We start from the raw sequence: 17193 nt of genomic DNA on the forward strand, positions 1-17193 counted from the left end.
TAATCACATATGGCACACACACACACACACACACACACACACACACACACACACATTCACATATACATAAGTGTTTGTAAACCACAGACACACATGAATGTGGACACACACACCAACCCACTATGGGCAGAATGCACCCTCGTCAGTCCTCATACTGGTTTCGTGGCTTCAGTTGGAATTTTATGGTTGGTTTGAGCAGAGGATTCTGGAGGTTTTCCAAGCTGCCCTCCAAAGACTCTACTCCCCTTGTTCTCTCTCTCCATCTCTTTGTTCCTGTTCTCTCTCTTTTTCTTTTCCTCCTCTCTTCCCTGTCCCCCCTCCCTGCTTCACCCATTCGCCCTCAAGGTCAGAAATATCCTGTGGTTTAGGTTTGATCCCCTTGGATACATGCCTTTGCTCTCTTACTCTTGCTGCCTCTCCCTTCCTTTTTTGTCTTGCCTGTGCTCACTCAAGCACACACACACTCTTACAGTAAGCATACTACACTACTCCAAGTATTTCCATACAGGAAACACATGGTGGGATCAGCATAGGCGTGCCCTGTAACACACACACACAGTCCCTCACATCAGGGGTCAACAGGCCATCCGGCATGTAACATTCAGGAAGGAACAAATAGTCAGAGTTCTCCAAGCTGAAGTCGTCATCACTGAAGACCTTATTCATCTCACATCAGTTGGTTCAGTGACAGTAAATAATGAACGATCCCTAATTTTTTCCCATGAAGCCACTCAGTCAGCTCGACTTCACTGGTCCCAGCCAGGTTAACCCCGTTCCTCTGGGTTCACCTATTCTCTGTGTTGTGCAACATGGCATAGGTCCAGCACTTGTGCAATAACAGGGGCCTTGGCAGGCTGAAAGAACGCCAGTTCACCAGTCATCCTTTCATATCCGCAAGCTAACAGAGGAAAACAAAGTCTTGCCTAATTAAAGCTCAGATCCTGAGTCTCTGGAGTGCGTGTGTGTGTCATTCATAGTCACTCAGATGTTCACTTTATTTTTCACTGGAAAATAGTTTGGATCGTGTCCATAAAAGATGTTTGTTTTCCTTTCGACACATTTTTTTAATCCAACTAAGAATTTGAGAATTGTGGGTTTTTACATTTTGAACAAATTGTACTAAAGTCCTTTTTTAAGCAATTTTATAATTTGGGATATAAAACTGCAACTAAGTTTATTACATTCCACATCTCTCAACTAATGTTTTTATTCACTAATCCCATGTGTGAAATACTGACATAGAAAGCTAAACACTGAATTTCTCATAAAAGAGTAGCTATTTCTTTAACATTTGTTAAGAAGGCGCAGTGGGCATTTTGGGGCAACTATAGGCACTGAGGTGAGTCAACAGCAGCACTTGTATGGATAGAGCTGTTTGAAGGGGCACACTGCAGATCTGTTTCAGACTGACGCTTTAACAGGGAAGAACAATCCCAGTAAAATAAACCACAAATGCTTCTTGAGAAACACTGCACCCTACTGCTCAGTCTCAGCTTGTTGACACAACTGCTTGAGACAGATTGTTTTTCAAATATGCAACCGGTTTTCAAATATACAGTGTCAAATTAACTTTGGGGTTTCCTCCCAAAGGTCTGAGTTCTCTATATTGCATTTGTCCATTTTCTTTGGGTAGCCTCCCAGAAGTGGAGGAGACGACCACAGACATGAAAATACCTACGTGAAGCGAAGCTTGACCATATGGCCAGCTGGCTCAACATAAAGTCTGCATGTAGACATACACTAATATGGTAAGATGGTTAAAGTGATCACTTTAACAATCTTTAGAACATGACTTTGTGGAATGAAATGTTGGGTGGGTAAATCGGGGTATTTAATGAACAACCAAGACCTTGAATGCTGACCTTTGTGAATTCCTACAAACCTTCAATAATCCCAAGAAACACAGCTTTAAGAGCCACCATTTTCTTTTAGTGGTCTCCCTTAACATCCTTTTGAAAATGTCCAAAAATGGAGAGGAGTGAGGAAAAGGAGCACAAGAGTGGGGGGAAGAGAGGGAGGGAGATTTGACAGGCTGTTCCAGCGATGAAACCCATGACTGACACATTTACTGTGGAACAAGACAAGTACGTGAATGTGTGAGAGAGATAGAAGCAGACACTGGAAGGACAGGATAGGAATAATTCCTCACTCACACACACACACATATACAGTATGCACAGAAAGTGAAATGTTAGCAGATAGTATCTCTCTTGTCAGCTGAGTGCGGTCACAGGACCGAAGCTCCCTAATTTCATTCCAAACCAGGCTGGGTAGGAATTTTGCAGGGGCACCGGCATCTCCGCAGTCCCACAGTCCTTTTTATGCCCTGACCGTAAGCCTTCATGCAGACACTGATTTGTCACTTTTTCCGTAATGAGCTCTCATTTGATCTACTGCCATCAAAACGGCCCTCCGTCTCAGACAACTGTCACTGTTTATCCATATTATGAAGATAACAGGGCCATCTTCTGTGGTTTGGCGGTGTCAGATGAGTTGAGCGTGGAGGAGACTGTCAGAGGAGAGGAGAATGATTCATTGTGTTGCTCTATAATTGAATGATCCAGCATTCATCGTGGGCATGATGGTGAGATCATCCCCCACCATTAGACCTGCAGGCTTTTGGAACTGAACTGTAGGACAGCAGCAATGTGCACAGAAAGTGCCACGCAGCCTGTTAAATGGTAAACTTTTCCAATGAACATTTTCTAAGCAAACTCTAAGTGTAACTTAGAGTGTAACCCCGATCTGAATGTCATTAAGCAGCAACATGAAAACTGTTCCTGGAACAAACATTAAACATGTTATTAGACAAATGTTACCCATCCGACTGGTACTAAATGTAGTTTAGCAAACCTGAAAGACACAAAGGTCTCGGGTAGCTGCAGGCAGAGCTAATCTTGTTCCATACAAAAGTTTTTATATACATAGAACAAACAAAGCTCAGGTGTAAATCAGTGCCATGTACAAACTGGAATTTGTTGATTTTGAGTCCAACAGCTTTTCCAAGGCAACCCCGAGGTTACCTGATTATTGTATATATTACAGAAAAGTGTAAAGATAGACTCTAGACTATAGTTAAATCAATAAAATGAAATATTTAACCTTTAATATATAACATTAATTAAATCATTATCATAAATAAAGCATTAAATAAGCTACATTTACTCACAAATTGTATTTTTGGTAATAACCTAGAGAACCTTTAGCAGCACCTAAAAACATCAATAGTCTGATTGATATGTTCCCTAGGGTTAGTCTGTTTGTCTAAAATAAATGGTCAGTTATGTTAAGTGAGTAATAGCAGGCTACAATTACATCCATTACCCTTTAGGTCAGTCTGCATTTAGAGATTTGTTATTTGTCAAGTGAGCTGGGAGGTTCTTTGTTAGTGTCAGAAGGTAAGATGGGGAGCTTGACCTCGCTAAAGATGCCATCTGTAAACTGTCTATGTCTGCAGTACAGTTCAGTACAGCCTGTCCCAGATACAGTACTCTCAGAGCTTCATAGATTCTCTGCCATCACTGACATGATAACTGCTGAAATTTTATGAATCATGTGGGATTTGCCTGTACTCTGTCCTGTGCCTCCCTTTTAGATAATGTCTTTAATCATTTCATACAGTTTATCACAATCAAAGTCAGACAGCAGTTTTTGTTTATGCTTTGGTAGTTGTGTGTGTGTGTGGTGAAGTTAAGTGTGGGGGTCACCTTGACTTTGCTGCTGCAGAGGAAATCAGTAAGTTAGAAGGCAATCTTTTTCACATTTGTCTAGCCAGTCTCACATCAGAGCACAAAGAAGCAATTTACCTTCTCAGCACTACACAAAGTAAATACACAAGCCGCAGTCATAACCTTGCCTCCTCCTCCCTCCGGCCCCCCACAACCACCACCACCACCTCCTCCTTCGCCTTCGTCTGTGTGCACGAGTGATAAAAGGCACGAGGATGAGGTACACAGGTAAATGGACAAAATGATCCAGTTTGTCTCATTAGAGGAAAAAACATTATGTTCTTAGCAATGCTGGCAGAGCCCGGTTGTCATGGAAACCAAGCAGCATTGTCACAGACTGTTTCCGTGGGGCTCTTGTCTGTCTGTCTCTCCACATTTGCTCTTCATCAGGGACACACAGATCACTGATATTCTACACCACGAGGCTATGAGTCATACACATCATCCTTTGCATCTGGAACGAAAAGCTATGGGGGAAAAAACAAGGCGCACACACACACACACACATATCAACTCGATAAGCCATGAAAACACACACACACACACACACACCTTTTACTTGTGCATACACTCCAGATCTGCTACGCACAGAAGGTATTTTCAAACCACTCAGACAGCACACGTAACATGCACTTCTAAGGTTTTGCTTGTGTGGCTCTTTCAGAACATGACAGATGTGCAGCGCACTGTGCAGCCCTCATTTCTGAGTGGTTATGTGGTGGTTTGTGATCTGGACCATTTCCCCTCATTATATATCAGTTAGATTATGTGCTTTAATCGCCCTTTAGTCTGACTGATCAGCTGATGTGCTCAGTGTGTTTCCTGCTTATCTAGGCCACCAGATGTCAAAAATCTGGGGCCTCATGGAAAAGCCAGAGCAGCATCCTCAGCAGCAGGCATGCAGGGAGAAAGAGAGAGAGAGAGAGAAGTAGAGAGAGGAGATGACTGATGCGGAGGAGAATGCCAAGCTTTGTAAGGAGAACAGAACCTTTGGTGGGGTTTTGAGAGGGGTGAGATATATGTGTGTGCCACAGATATTCTTTTCAGGTGCAGCAGGTGATTTTCATTCTTTCATTCCTGAGAAAGACACACAATCACACTCAGCACACACACACACACCCTGAGGTGCAAGGTAGAACAAAGTGATGAGTGACCCACTGTCTCATCGTTCTCCTGCTATTGCCCACAGCTGTTTCATCAAAGTCTCTCTTCTGGAAACCCTTCCTGTGCTTGCCTGATACACACATTATATGGACACACACAGCCACACACACACTTGTTTTGTAGTCATTTATCTCTACTCTTAGCTTCATCTGGCTTCTTATCTCTTTGATTAGACACACACACACACACACACACCATCATCACCCCTGGTATCTCCCTCAGTTTTGTTTCTTCTGCCTCTCTCCTTCGTTAAACTGACATTAAGTACATATGGCCGTCTACATTCTACATGTGCATCTATGGACGATGGATGAAATCATGTTCAAAACATCTAATGTGGATTCTGTGTCACAGAAGTCTTTAATCATTACAGTTCTTCCTCTGCATCGTCTTCCCTCAGCCACTCCCACTCTACTCCTTAAATGTCATGTTCTTTCAATGATTCTTAAAGACATAAAGGCAAAAACTATCAATTTTTTCTTCACTTATCCTGTAGTGCTGTGTATCTAGAATATTTAATGTAAGATGCATTTAATTAGATGGCACAATGCTTGTAGTGCCAAAAAATTCTAATTTAAACAGCAATTTTTTTTCTATTAATCAACATCCAGTGACTGTACCACTGTGCAGAAAAAAGCGTGCATCCTCACATGACAGCAGGATTGTGCTTGTGACAGGGTGTAAACAGCGCCAAATGCAAGCTTGGTTGCTGGGTGTAGTTTGGTACTGGTGATATTTTATTTTGTATTTTATGTAAGCCATGTAGTTCCATCATGTTTCTGCTATATATACCTGTGTAATAATGCACATATGTCTGTGTGTATTTATGTACACTCGTGGGTGTTGCTATGTCTCTCTACTGTATTTATTGCATTTATTGCCTTATGTCGTGATTACCTTATTTTTTCTTTCTTGTACACTGCTGCTATAACAATCTTATAATAAAATTAATATAATCTTAATCTTAATGTCAGAAAGCAGGCAGGAAATGCAACACTCTGTAACTCAGCCCCAAAACATTTATACGGTAATTAAAAAACTGCACAAGTCACTGGAAAAGGGTGAACTGTCCCTTTAATGTTAACAAACTTGTACTTGGACATATAAATAATGCATTTAAATCAATCAGAGAATTCTTCTTAAGCAGCTTGACCTTGACAAATGTGTGTAGCTTTCATTATTTTGCACCAGTTATTCAAGTATAAATTTAGATTTTTCACGCAGTGCATCTCACAACACAGAGTTATTTAACAAATGAACAGACTCTGGAACCACAGTTGGCTGTGACCTTCACCTACAACAGACATGCATTGCAGGCATTGGGACACATACAGAATTTTATTTTCCATCCTGCAACTGCCTCTTTCCAAAACCATCTCTATCCATCTTCCAGTGTATTAAATGAACTAATGAGGTGTGAAACTGGCTGTTATATCCACTGATTGCAAAGTGTGGGGCAGCTTCCATAACAGAACATTATGTTAACATGTAAAGGCTGCAATTTTGCAGCCAACTGCAAATCAAACATCGGTTAACAAGAAAGTCAGAGACTCTTCTACGAATCTCAGTGGAGTCCTAAGCTCAACGGTGCATAGCTGATGAGTTTCCTGCCTATAACTGCTTCCAACCAGTCAGCCAGCCTGCCTGCCTGCCTGCCGCTCCCTGGCAAACCAGCCCGTGTATGAGTCATCAGCAGGGAGCATGTGATCATTCTCCTAACGCACACACACATATACAGTCACACTTATCTGCCAGGGGCTTCCCTCCCCAACAACATGCATTAAGACATCCCTGACAGAATACAGAAAAGGAAAGCCCTTTGTGTGTGTATGATGAGTGCATGGCTCCTCTTGTGTGTGTTTATGTTTGGAAATATTGTATTAATAGCTGTGTGAATGGGATTGTGTTGATTTTCCTACAGGCCAGATGAGGGATGAGTCATCCTGGATGGAGACCCCATAGAAGACTGGCAGGTTGGTGAATCACCCTGAAAAGAGAAAAGCTCAAAACAAAGGATGATCTGTGTGTGTGTGTGTGTGTGTGTGTGTGTGTGTGTGTGTGTGTGTGTGTGTCCTTTCATATGCATGCAAATTCAATATACAGTACATGCATGCATGTAATGAGGCCATATGCAAACATATGCTCTCATAACATCTGTGTGTGTGTGTCTCAACATGCATGAGCGTGTTGGTGTATTTATGTGCGTCCTGTGGGTAGACGGCTCGCTTTGAGCTGTTTTTGTTTATCCTCGCAGACTCGGTATATGCATATATCAAAGAAATGCCACAGGGGATTGTTGACTCTATTAATCCAATCTGCAGGAGAGTATTCTTCATTCCACACCCTCAAAACGTACACTCTTTTTCAGCTCGATGAAACAATATGAACGGCATAATGCAACACACAGGCGAGCATGTGTGGCGATACGCAGGTGTGATTTAGATGATCTCATTATTTTCATGTCAGATGTGTTTGCAGTGCAGGAAAGTGTGACTGCAAATGCCAGAGAGCACTTCATCGAGGCTAAATTGATATTCTGGTGACTTCAAATCTGCATCATCTGTATTATTCAGAAGTCTTCTGTGCCTGGTGAGGAAACACCCTAGATTTTCTGTCAGAACTGCATTGTTCAAAGATTCATTTTGATCATTTTCGGATTGCTACTTTCATAAAAACTGCTTTGGAGGAAGAAGGGAGTTCCCAGTAGAAAGTGTTTTTGTATTTTTTTTATGATGCCTCACCACAACTTCAACTAGTCTGTGTCAACTGAGGCCGCCTGAAGGTTTCATCCGTGTTATAGTTATACATAGAATTCACAGAAGCCAATGAGTGATTGCAGTCATGAATGTGGCTGCGGTTAGTGCAGTCAAAGTCTATCTCTTTACATTAAGATGATTGATCAGCTAGGCGGGACGCTCGGCTGATGATGAGGCAGTTATCTAGAAGAGACAACAGCAAGATCATTAATCTTCCCTCATGATGACGATGCAATGATGTGTGTGTGTGTGTGTGTGTGTGGCAAGGTGGCTGTGTGTTTTTAAAGGGGTGAAAGCTGCACTTGTTTGTTCACAGCAGCACTGATGAGGATTTATCAAAAAAGGAGCACTCTACTATCTCTCTCTCTCTGACACACACACAAACACACACTGATTTGCTCTCCCAAGGGTCACCTTGAGCTGCACAAATTGGCTTTGGTTGGTTGAGGTCTCAGTGCTGGCAAATTAGTCAGGCACTGCATGGCTTTGAAAGTCTGAACTAGACTCACTCTCCTAACTGCGAACATCGCACTCTCACTCTTTTGTTCTCTGTCCTCAGCCCTGCCTCCCATCCACTGTTTCTGATGCACTCTTGCTTGTTTGTTATTATTTTCTCTTTAATTCTCCTTGCTTGCCAAATCAGTATGTCACTCACTCACTCACTCACTCACTCACTCACTCACTCACTCACTCACTCACTCACTCACTCACTCACCTCCTCCTCCTCCTCCTCTGTTGATGAATGGAGTGGAAAGTATCACTAGACACAGCTGCTGTGGCATTTCTTTACTCATTCATTCAGAGGGCTGTTAAACACAGTTCCACTTTCCAACTGTTACTCTCGCCCTGCTGTTTGTGAGAAAGCGTTGCTTCGGCGTTACTTATCATTGACTGCGGTGACTGAGCTCGTTTGGCCCGGCTGACGTGGAAGAACTCGGAAAAGTGCTTTCATTTGTAAGAAGAATGATACAGCTGTGTCACTAAAGTAGCCAAGACTATTAAATCTCCGGCAAGCCACTCTGTCTGTGGAAACAAACACATTTTGTAGGTGACATCTGTGCACCTTTGAAAAATGAAGAATATGTAAATAAAAGGTGTGTAAATAAAAAGTGCATCAATAAAAATGCTCCTCTTTGCATGACAATGAATATAAATGACACAATGGGAAACTGTGGGCCTATATTTTTTCCACCACATTATGACGGATGCATGTTAAGACACCTTCCTGTCAGAACCAGCGATAACTTTTTTTTTTTTTTTTTTTTGAATTTGAGTATGTTGTCTTTAGTATCAGACTATTGGAGCCAGTCTTCCCTCCCATCATGCATCAGTAAATCTTGTCCTCCCATGCTCTCTGCTCACTGCTCTTCCTTCCGTGGGCCAGTGCAGACCCCACAGAAGCAGCAGCTTTGGAGCCTGTCTACCTACTTAAAAGCACACAGAACACTTTACACTACTTCACATTCACCCTTTCACAGAGGCACATCAGCATGCTACCAGGAGGGGGGATCGAACTGCCAACCTCATGGTTAGCAGACAAGCGCAAGCATGCCCTACCCAGTGACAGGTGCCATGTTTGTGTATGCTAATTTGGGGATTTTGATTGTGATTTGTTTTTGTTTTGTTGCATTTGCTTTTATTTTGTTGTATATAAAACAATGTTAAAATACATATGCATGCATACATACATTTACATACTTAAGCACTTGGTCACAACATATTAGTTTTGCTAATAAAGAAGAACTTTAGCTCAGGTTGCAAGAGCATTGTTTTCAGTGTATATTTTGCAATACACCTGTATGTATACAGTCAGCTTCATGACATATACGTCTAGAGAGCACTGAAACAGTGCTCTCTTTGATGGAGACCAAGTGAGTCCTGCATCTTTTGTCTTGCCACTGGCTGCGTTGGCATGGAAACCCCAGCAGAGAGGGGAACACTGTGGTTGATCAGCAAATGGGTCACATGGAGAGGAAAACAGGCACAGGCACACACACACACACAGAGAGAGAGTTGTATGGCAGCCCCTGTAGCATCAAGTGCACTGTTACAAAGTAAAGAAACTCTGACCTATTTCACCACCAGGGGAAAGAATGGACCCCTTTCTTTTGCACATGCATATGTTGCAACATACCATACAGTGAAAGTATAAGCCAGGGGCCATGTGTTTATGTAGTTCTTTATATGTAAACTTACATGATTTCACATGTTATTTAATTGTAATTGCAAAGGAAATGCTGTGGAGTAACACTTGTCTAATTAATATTTGCCTCAGTGTCCTGCTGGTGGTGCTGAGACAGAGTCAGGAAGAGAGTTAGGAAAAGGCACCAGCCTCTCCTGCTAGAGGAGAGCCCTGCACAGTGACTCATTACTGGTTAGCAGAGAATGTTCACTGCAGACAAAACCACAGGAGGAGGGAACAGGAGAGCAGAGGAGAAGAAAGGAGAGGTTACAAATGCGGCAGTTATTCAGATCTCTCACTAGATGCCCTCCTGACCAACACAGTGTGTACTTGGATCAAAAACACTTTGCTGTTATGGTCTCCAAACCAGACAAAGATTTAGTGTTACAGGAGTTCTGTGTGTCTTGGTCTACTGCCACATCTTGGTGACCTTGTAAAAGTTTCTGCGGGGCAACGTGACGCAATAAAAAGATCATGTTTACTGCAGCAAAGTCTGGAGGGGGTGGGGGGGTTACTTCTCTGTTTCACAACCTTTAGCAATTAGCAGTAAATAGTGATACAAGTGATGTAAATAGATGAATAGATGCATGCACACACACACACACATTTCAGTATGTCTGTCTGGCTGGCTCTCCTGCGTGGTGCAGGGCTGGCATTCAGTTACATCATTCTTCAGAGAACGGAAGCTCAGATTACAGGAAAGGCAAACACAGGCCTCTGGGGTCTGCATGAGTGTGTGTGTCTGCGTGTCTGGGTGTGCATTTGCTCTCCCTGTATGCTCTTCTTATATAACCAATCAGAATGCCCCACACGTTTCTCTAGATGGATGCGATTTCGTTTGGGTTCAGATTTCATCATTCAGTTTGACACACAGTTTGGGGGCTGTTTGTATTGTTGAGATTTGGGTGAGCAATACACACTTTCACCATGCACCTTGTTGAGATATTCCTCATTACATGGTGAATTCATTATGTGTTTGGGAAGTATTCTTACTATTAAATAAAAAAAGTTTAAAATACATTTTGTTAGATGTAAATACCACTAAACATATTGCAGCACCTGTAAAATGGGAATTAAATGAGTGAATAGTGTTTAATAGTTTTTGTCTGAAGAGGTCATTCGAGGTCTGCGCCTTATCTCACACGCCTCCGTTATAATCACTGCGTAAGTCCTCTGCATAATCTTAGCTCAAAGACAACATATTAATCCTTGATTTCTCTCCCTGGTAGGTAGATAATACACAGGCATTAGAGCAGTTAACCACGCAAAAGGCTGCACGATTACCATGGAGACGTACAGTAGCTGAGAGCATCACCGTCAGGCAGGTTTAACAGGAGATAAAGCAGGAGTCAGGACACTGTGCTCTACGGTTCACCAAGCAAGTATTTAACAACAGGCGTCTGAGTTACATTATTACTGTATAATTAACAAGAGCAAATGGGCTCGCAGATGATCAATAACTCCAGCTGAGACTATGGTGACAGTCTGTCTTTCATTTGTCTCATTTCTTTCTCTCCGTCCCTTCATCCCTCCTCTTTGTAGACGGTGGAGCTGAGATGAATTTCGCAGTCTGTTTGAAGCTGAGTTTTTAGCTGTGTGTGTGTGTTAATGGGTACAGTCAGTGTATTTCTGTATGCTACTGCTGATGCTGCCATTTCTCTCTCAGCACCTCCAGAGCTGGCAGGCTGTCATATATGTCTGCTGCTCCCTGCTCCCCTGCCACTCAACAGCTTTCATGGTCGTGATATTTGAGCTGACCCCATTGATTATGTGCGTCACAGCTCTGCTACATATAGGAGGAGGGAGCCCGCTCAGCCCCATCCACTCAACACACTGTAAACAGAGATGCACTGCTGCACCTTTTGGCTCACACTTTGAATGATGGAAATGTAATTTCACACTGTCAACAACAAGGTCTAATGAAATCTGGTGCAGTCAGTCATGTAAGACAAAATGCAAAAATGCATATTTCCTTCTTTGCACCCATCCATATATATATATATATATATATAGCTGCTGTCTGCTTTCCACTTTGAATATTTCAGTTTCCACATTTGCCAGGAATTGAATCCTAGCTTTAGTTGTAAACTGTCTACATGGTTTGATACCACACGTAACAAAAATGAGGCAATGTGCTAATAAAAGCCTAAGCCTGCACTCACACGTTGATATGCTGACTTGATTTTGCCCAAATTAGGTCAGCATCGCACATGACTTCAGAGGCTAGAAGAACAAAAACCACACACACACATTGTATTTTTTCTCAGCAAGTGTTCAAACTGTTTTACAATCTTTTACATTTTTGGCTAGAGCAGCAAGTTCTGCTCTTAATTAGCTCAAGAAATAGTGCAATTTTCCCTTAGGCTTTATTAGCAGAGAATCAGATTGAGCTATGATTAATCTGTGTGGTGGTAAAATTGAAGTTAAAGATCACAGCGTACTGCACACGCTGAATTATTGTGCTTTAAGACACGAGCTGAGGCTAATTCACAGGAGGACAGGATGGAAACTCCCTCTGAGTGAACACAGACTGAAGTGGAAAGGAGAGTCTTCAGCAAGGTGACAATAAGCTGAGAAGACGGCAGTGATGAAGAAGTGTGTGCTGATGGTTGATGTCTGGTACTAAGGCATTTATTTCAATACTGTAACCCTTTATATATCACAGATCTTTTTGCCATGGCAGATGTTGTCCCCTGTTGTCGCTTCCTCTACATTATCTGCTTCAAACGTGCCTTAAATCACATTCTCTGTATCTTCTTCTTTAAATATATCGGATGCATCATGATTTTTTTCTTCTTCCTGCTTTGAATTCTTTGAGAGAAGAAGATGATAAGAGAGCAGAGCAGAAAAGGGGAAGTGTGGGTAGACTATGACACTGAGACAGGCAGAGATAAACTTTGGCTTTTAGCTTTGAATGAATTATATGAAATAAAAGGTAGACCGACTAAAAAAATGTGGAAGGAGAAAAAAAAATATGTTGAGTGACCTGAGGCGAGCTGATGGCGATGAACAGCGCTCTTAGCAACAAGAAGATGGTGTGTTCAGCCCGGCAACAGAATACATTCAAGAGCATTCTGTCTGGACACATCTACTGTATGCCATTTAGAGTTATATCAACTTTTTGATCATCATCATTGTCCAAAACTTTAAGGCCTCAGAAACACGACAGGGCATATAGTGACCTTTATTGTTGACAACTAATGCATTAGCAAGCAAGAAATGAGGCTACATGAGCACTCATAGTGTTGATGCTGTGGCCACATGGCATTTTTTTCCTTCATTTACACTTTAATTAAAGGTTCTTAAACTGATTTAATTTAAATGCCTGATTAGAAAACAGTTTCCTGATTTAATTTATCTCCATATAAGATAAGATAAGATAAGATAAGATAAGATAAGATAAGATAAGATAAGATAAGATAAGATAAGATAAGATAAGATAAGATAAGATAAGATAAGACTTAATCGTTAGCTAATGAAATTAAGTTGCTGGCATAAAGGTAATATTCATTCCCCTTTCAGCTCTGTTGTTGTCGCCACTTTTTCTTTCTTTCCAGGAGACTATCTTGCTTTTTGGCAGTTGGCTTCTGGAACAAGCTACTTGCTAACATAGCAACAGCAGCTGCTGTGCTAAAGAAATATCAGAAGTTTTTATTATAATAAAAATGAGTTTTAATTGCAGATGAAGTGACTGTATTATTGTTGTATTGTCTGCCTCGCTGTTTGAGTTCATGTTGGTGCTAGGGGATCATTTTTAAATGCCAAACGGAGGAGATGTATGTAAAGTGTACGCAAAGTTCCCTGGTGTAATGCACGCCGGCTGCCATTTGTAATTTGAGAAGCAACGAGACAGAAACAATGTGGCAGGCTGCTGTGATCCAGTGTGAGGATGATGTATTATTTCTTTGGAAGGATGAGCAGTTTGTACAAAACTGTCACATGCTGGCTATTAGCCATCTTTTACTGCATTGCAGTGTATCAGCACTGCAACAGTGTAAAGGAATCAAACATTTAGCAATCTGTGTGATAAATATTAAATGCAGAGAAAGTGAGACTAAATAAATTTTACACTGTGTCGCCCCGGTGCTTCAGACGACATTCATGGGGTGAATTATTCACTGAGGCTTCCTGATTAAAAAGTGATTAATCAGTCCATCCATGCTGGCCCAAATGGAAACACAATCTTCAAACACTGTAGCGAGGTATTAAGGTTGGTTGGAATATATGACGACAATCTCATTATAGAGGCCAGCAGCATGTAATCTGCCTCTTTTTTTCCCCTCCCCTTCTTCTTTTTCTTTGTCTCGTTTCACTTTTTTCTCTTGTTCCTGCAAATATGCAAAGGAGGCATTTCCACCTATGCTGTAATTAGCACGAAACATGCAAAGCAGGTCAAAAGTTGGAATTTAATAAGTTTCATGTTTTCAACAAAATTGGTTTTTATTGAGGTGCCTCCTCCTCCTCCTTCTCCTCTTCTTCCTCCTCCTCCTCCTCCTCCTTCTCCTTCTCTTTGGTTTCTGGATACATGCATGTTTAATTGCTGATCCTCAAAGCCGCTCTTGAAATAATAAATTAATCTAAAAGTCATGTTTTTTTCAACAGTCACACCCTTCCAGTGAAAAAGTCATTGTCTGAACTCATCTAACCTCTGATTTCTGCAGTACAGACGGTCTAATGTTTGCAACACATTCTTTCAGCGTGTCAGTCTCTGAAACCCACATCTATTTATTAAACTAGGTCTGCTGAGTCACACACACACACACACACACACCATGCTTCTGGCTTCACCTAATGTGTGTGTGTGTGTGTGTGTGTGTGTGTGTGTGTGTGTGTGTGTGTGTGTGTGTGTGTGTTTCTGAACTGTAGATGTCTGCGAGCCTGCATGCACATGCCTGACTCTTTGTGTGCGTTTCAATGAGTACTCATCATGTCATTATGAAAGCACACACACACACACACACACACACACACACACACACACACACACACATCATGTACTCCTGGGATAATCTGCTGTTGCCAAGCATTAACCCTCAGGAGTAAGGCATTAGCTTTAACTCATGAACTACATTGCTAATAAGTCGAGGGGCGATGGTAATGCCCCTCTTGAGAGTGGCTGTGATGTCATGCATTCAAATAGCGAGTGCGACCGATTTAAACAGGACGAAAAAACAATAAAGAAGAGAAAGTGCTGCTGTTTCTCTGCCTCATGCCCCCAGAGGATGACCCCAGCAAGACAGCATTAAGAGCTGAAGGCAGAAAGAAGCGCTGTGGTCGTGATGACAACTTGCTTTGTGGAAAAGAAAAAACAAAACACGTGAGGGTGTGCATTGGTAAAAACAAACACAAACAAACACAAAGGCCATCATGTTAATTTTGCAGACACATTCCACGCCCACGTCACTTACAGACAGGTAGACCTGTTTCAGCTTATGCACACATAACTTATTCCAGGCTTCATGTGATTGAATTAACAGAGAAGAATCAGTTTAACCTCTGTGCTCTGAAGCACTGAGCAGCAGTTCATGTCCTCCTTCTGCCTGTCTGAGTGGGACGAATGAATCCAGCATGGCTTCCGAGAAAATAATCAATTACCATCCAGGCGTTAAAGCAGCCCTTCAACTGAAATGGTTGAATTCCAGTGACGCACTGGGATGGATACGTTAAGAAAGCAGGTGATAATTACTGCGTCAGTAAACTTCATCTTATTACTGTAAAGCTCAAAGGATTAGCATGAGGCCCTGTTCATAACATCCACGCTCTGCTTTTGTCTTTGTGGCAGCAATTTGTTGCTAAGGGTTGCACATACAGTACACATCTGTTCTCTCAGAAATCACAGGACATGAGGCGGTCTCATCAGTTTGGAGAAAGGCTCATCATGCGCTTTCTACTGTATCTTTTTCTGAGCGCAGCTTGATGCCTGAGCGAGCCCCGGAGTGAAGTCGGCCCTCATCAGCCGCAATCAAGGTGAGGTGCCCCCTCTCCCCTGGCAAAGCTGAGCCACCAGCCACATGTTTCTCACTCACTGCCCTGCCTTGCATCATGTTCTGACGATAGCCACAACAAGAGACAAGAGACGTAACGCTGGAAAGACAGCGGGGCGGCAGGGATGCAGGGCTGAGGCAAAAACTGCAAAACTTTGCATCAGAACTTTTTAAGACAGGGTGTGGAAGATTCCAGAGACATCAATTAATAAATATGAACCACCTCTATATAATGTCCTCTGTATATATACATTTGTAGTCTGTCCTAATGGCATACAAAAATATTGATTGCCGCTGTCATGCTGGCTTGAGTCAAGCAGCTATGATAGGTGTGTCTTCTTTGAGTTTGTATCCAGCTATGATGAATGGGAGTGCTCCGGTACTCCCCCATCAGGAGACAGGCTTTCCTGTGGTCCTGTCCATTAATGCATTATAAATGAGCCCACTCGCATCCTCCGAGAGGCATGTGAGGCATGCAGGCTGCCGCAGACCAGCGCTTCCTGTCTTCCAGTAAGGAGCGGCCAAAAACACGTGACCCGGTCGGCAGGAAACCACGTGACCCAGCAGTCCAGACCACCAGACCAAAGCCTGACTGCAACTCCACTGTACTGGCATACAACCTAAAGCTATGCTTCTTTATCTCTAGCTTGTTCATCCACCGAGACAGTCAAGAATCTGCATCACATTTTCATATTCGGCATGTATCTGACTTGCAAAAGAGCCACATTGATCGGCAGTCGAGTCTTCTCTGAGTGATGGCTGGCCTCGGTTGGCTCTCAGACCCCATATCAAAGGCTTGATTTTTGGGATGCTTTCTCCAGGTATTAAGCAGAAAGGAAAATCCTGTCCTTTTCATCTATGGCAAAGTTACAGTGATACCACGTTTGATGTCTGAGCCAAGGACTCTCAGCTAAGGCACTGCAGCACTTTGAAGTTGCTTGTTGTGCGGGCACAGTTGAGAATTCATTTAATGTTCTGATAGTTGAAGCGCATCACATGATGGGTCTAAGCATGAAAGCTGGAGATCTGTCAGGGTGGGAATAAAGATTTCTCTTTTAAACCCCCCTGGCTCTGTGCTGTGCAGCCGCCATATGCTTTTCGCAGCTTTTCGGTGATCATTCTAGTGGCTTGCAATCTCTTTACATATATATGGGGCACAAACATTAGGCAGACTGGAAGTATGAAAGTCTTTGCTGTGATGCACTTTCCTTGGTAAAGCCTCAGAGCATGAGCACATGCAATACACACCACAAACATATAAACACACACCTGCGCGCACACACACGCAAAGTTGCAGTGGGAGAGTGGGAGCCACAATGGAAACTCTGAGTCATGAGCAGTCCTCTGCCATTCTGAACCTAAATCATTGTGGCGTTGAG

The sequence above is a fragment of the Parambassis ranga genome, chromosome 24 (genome assembly GCF_900634625.1).
Source record: "Parambassis ranga chromosome 24, fParRan2.1, whole genome shotgun sequence".
In the NCBI taxonomy this organism is placed as follows: Eukaryota; Metazoa; Chordata; class Actinopteri; family Ambassidae; genus Parambassis; species Parambassis ranga.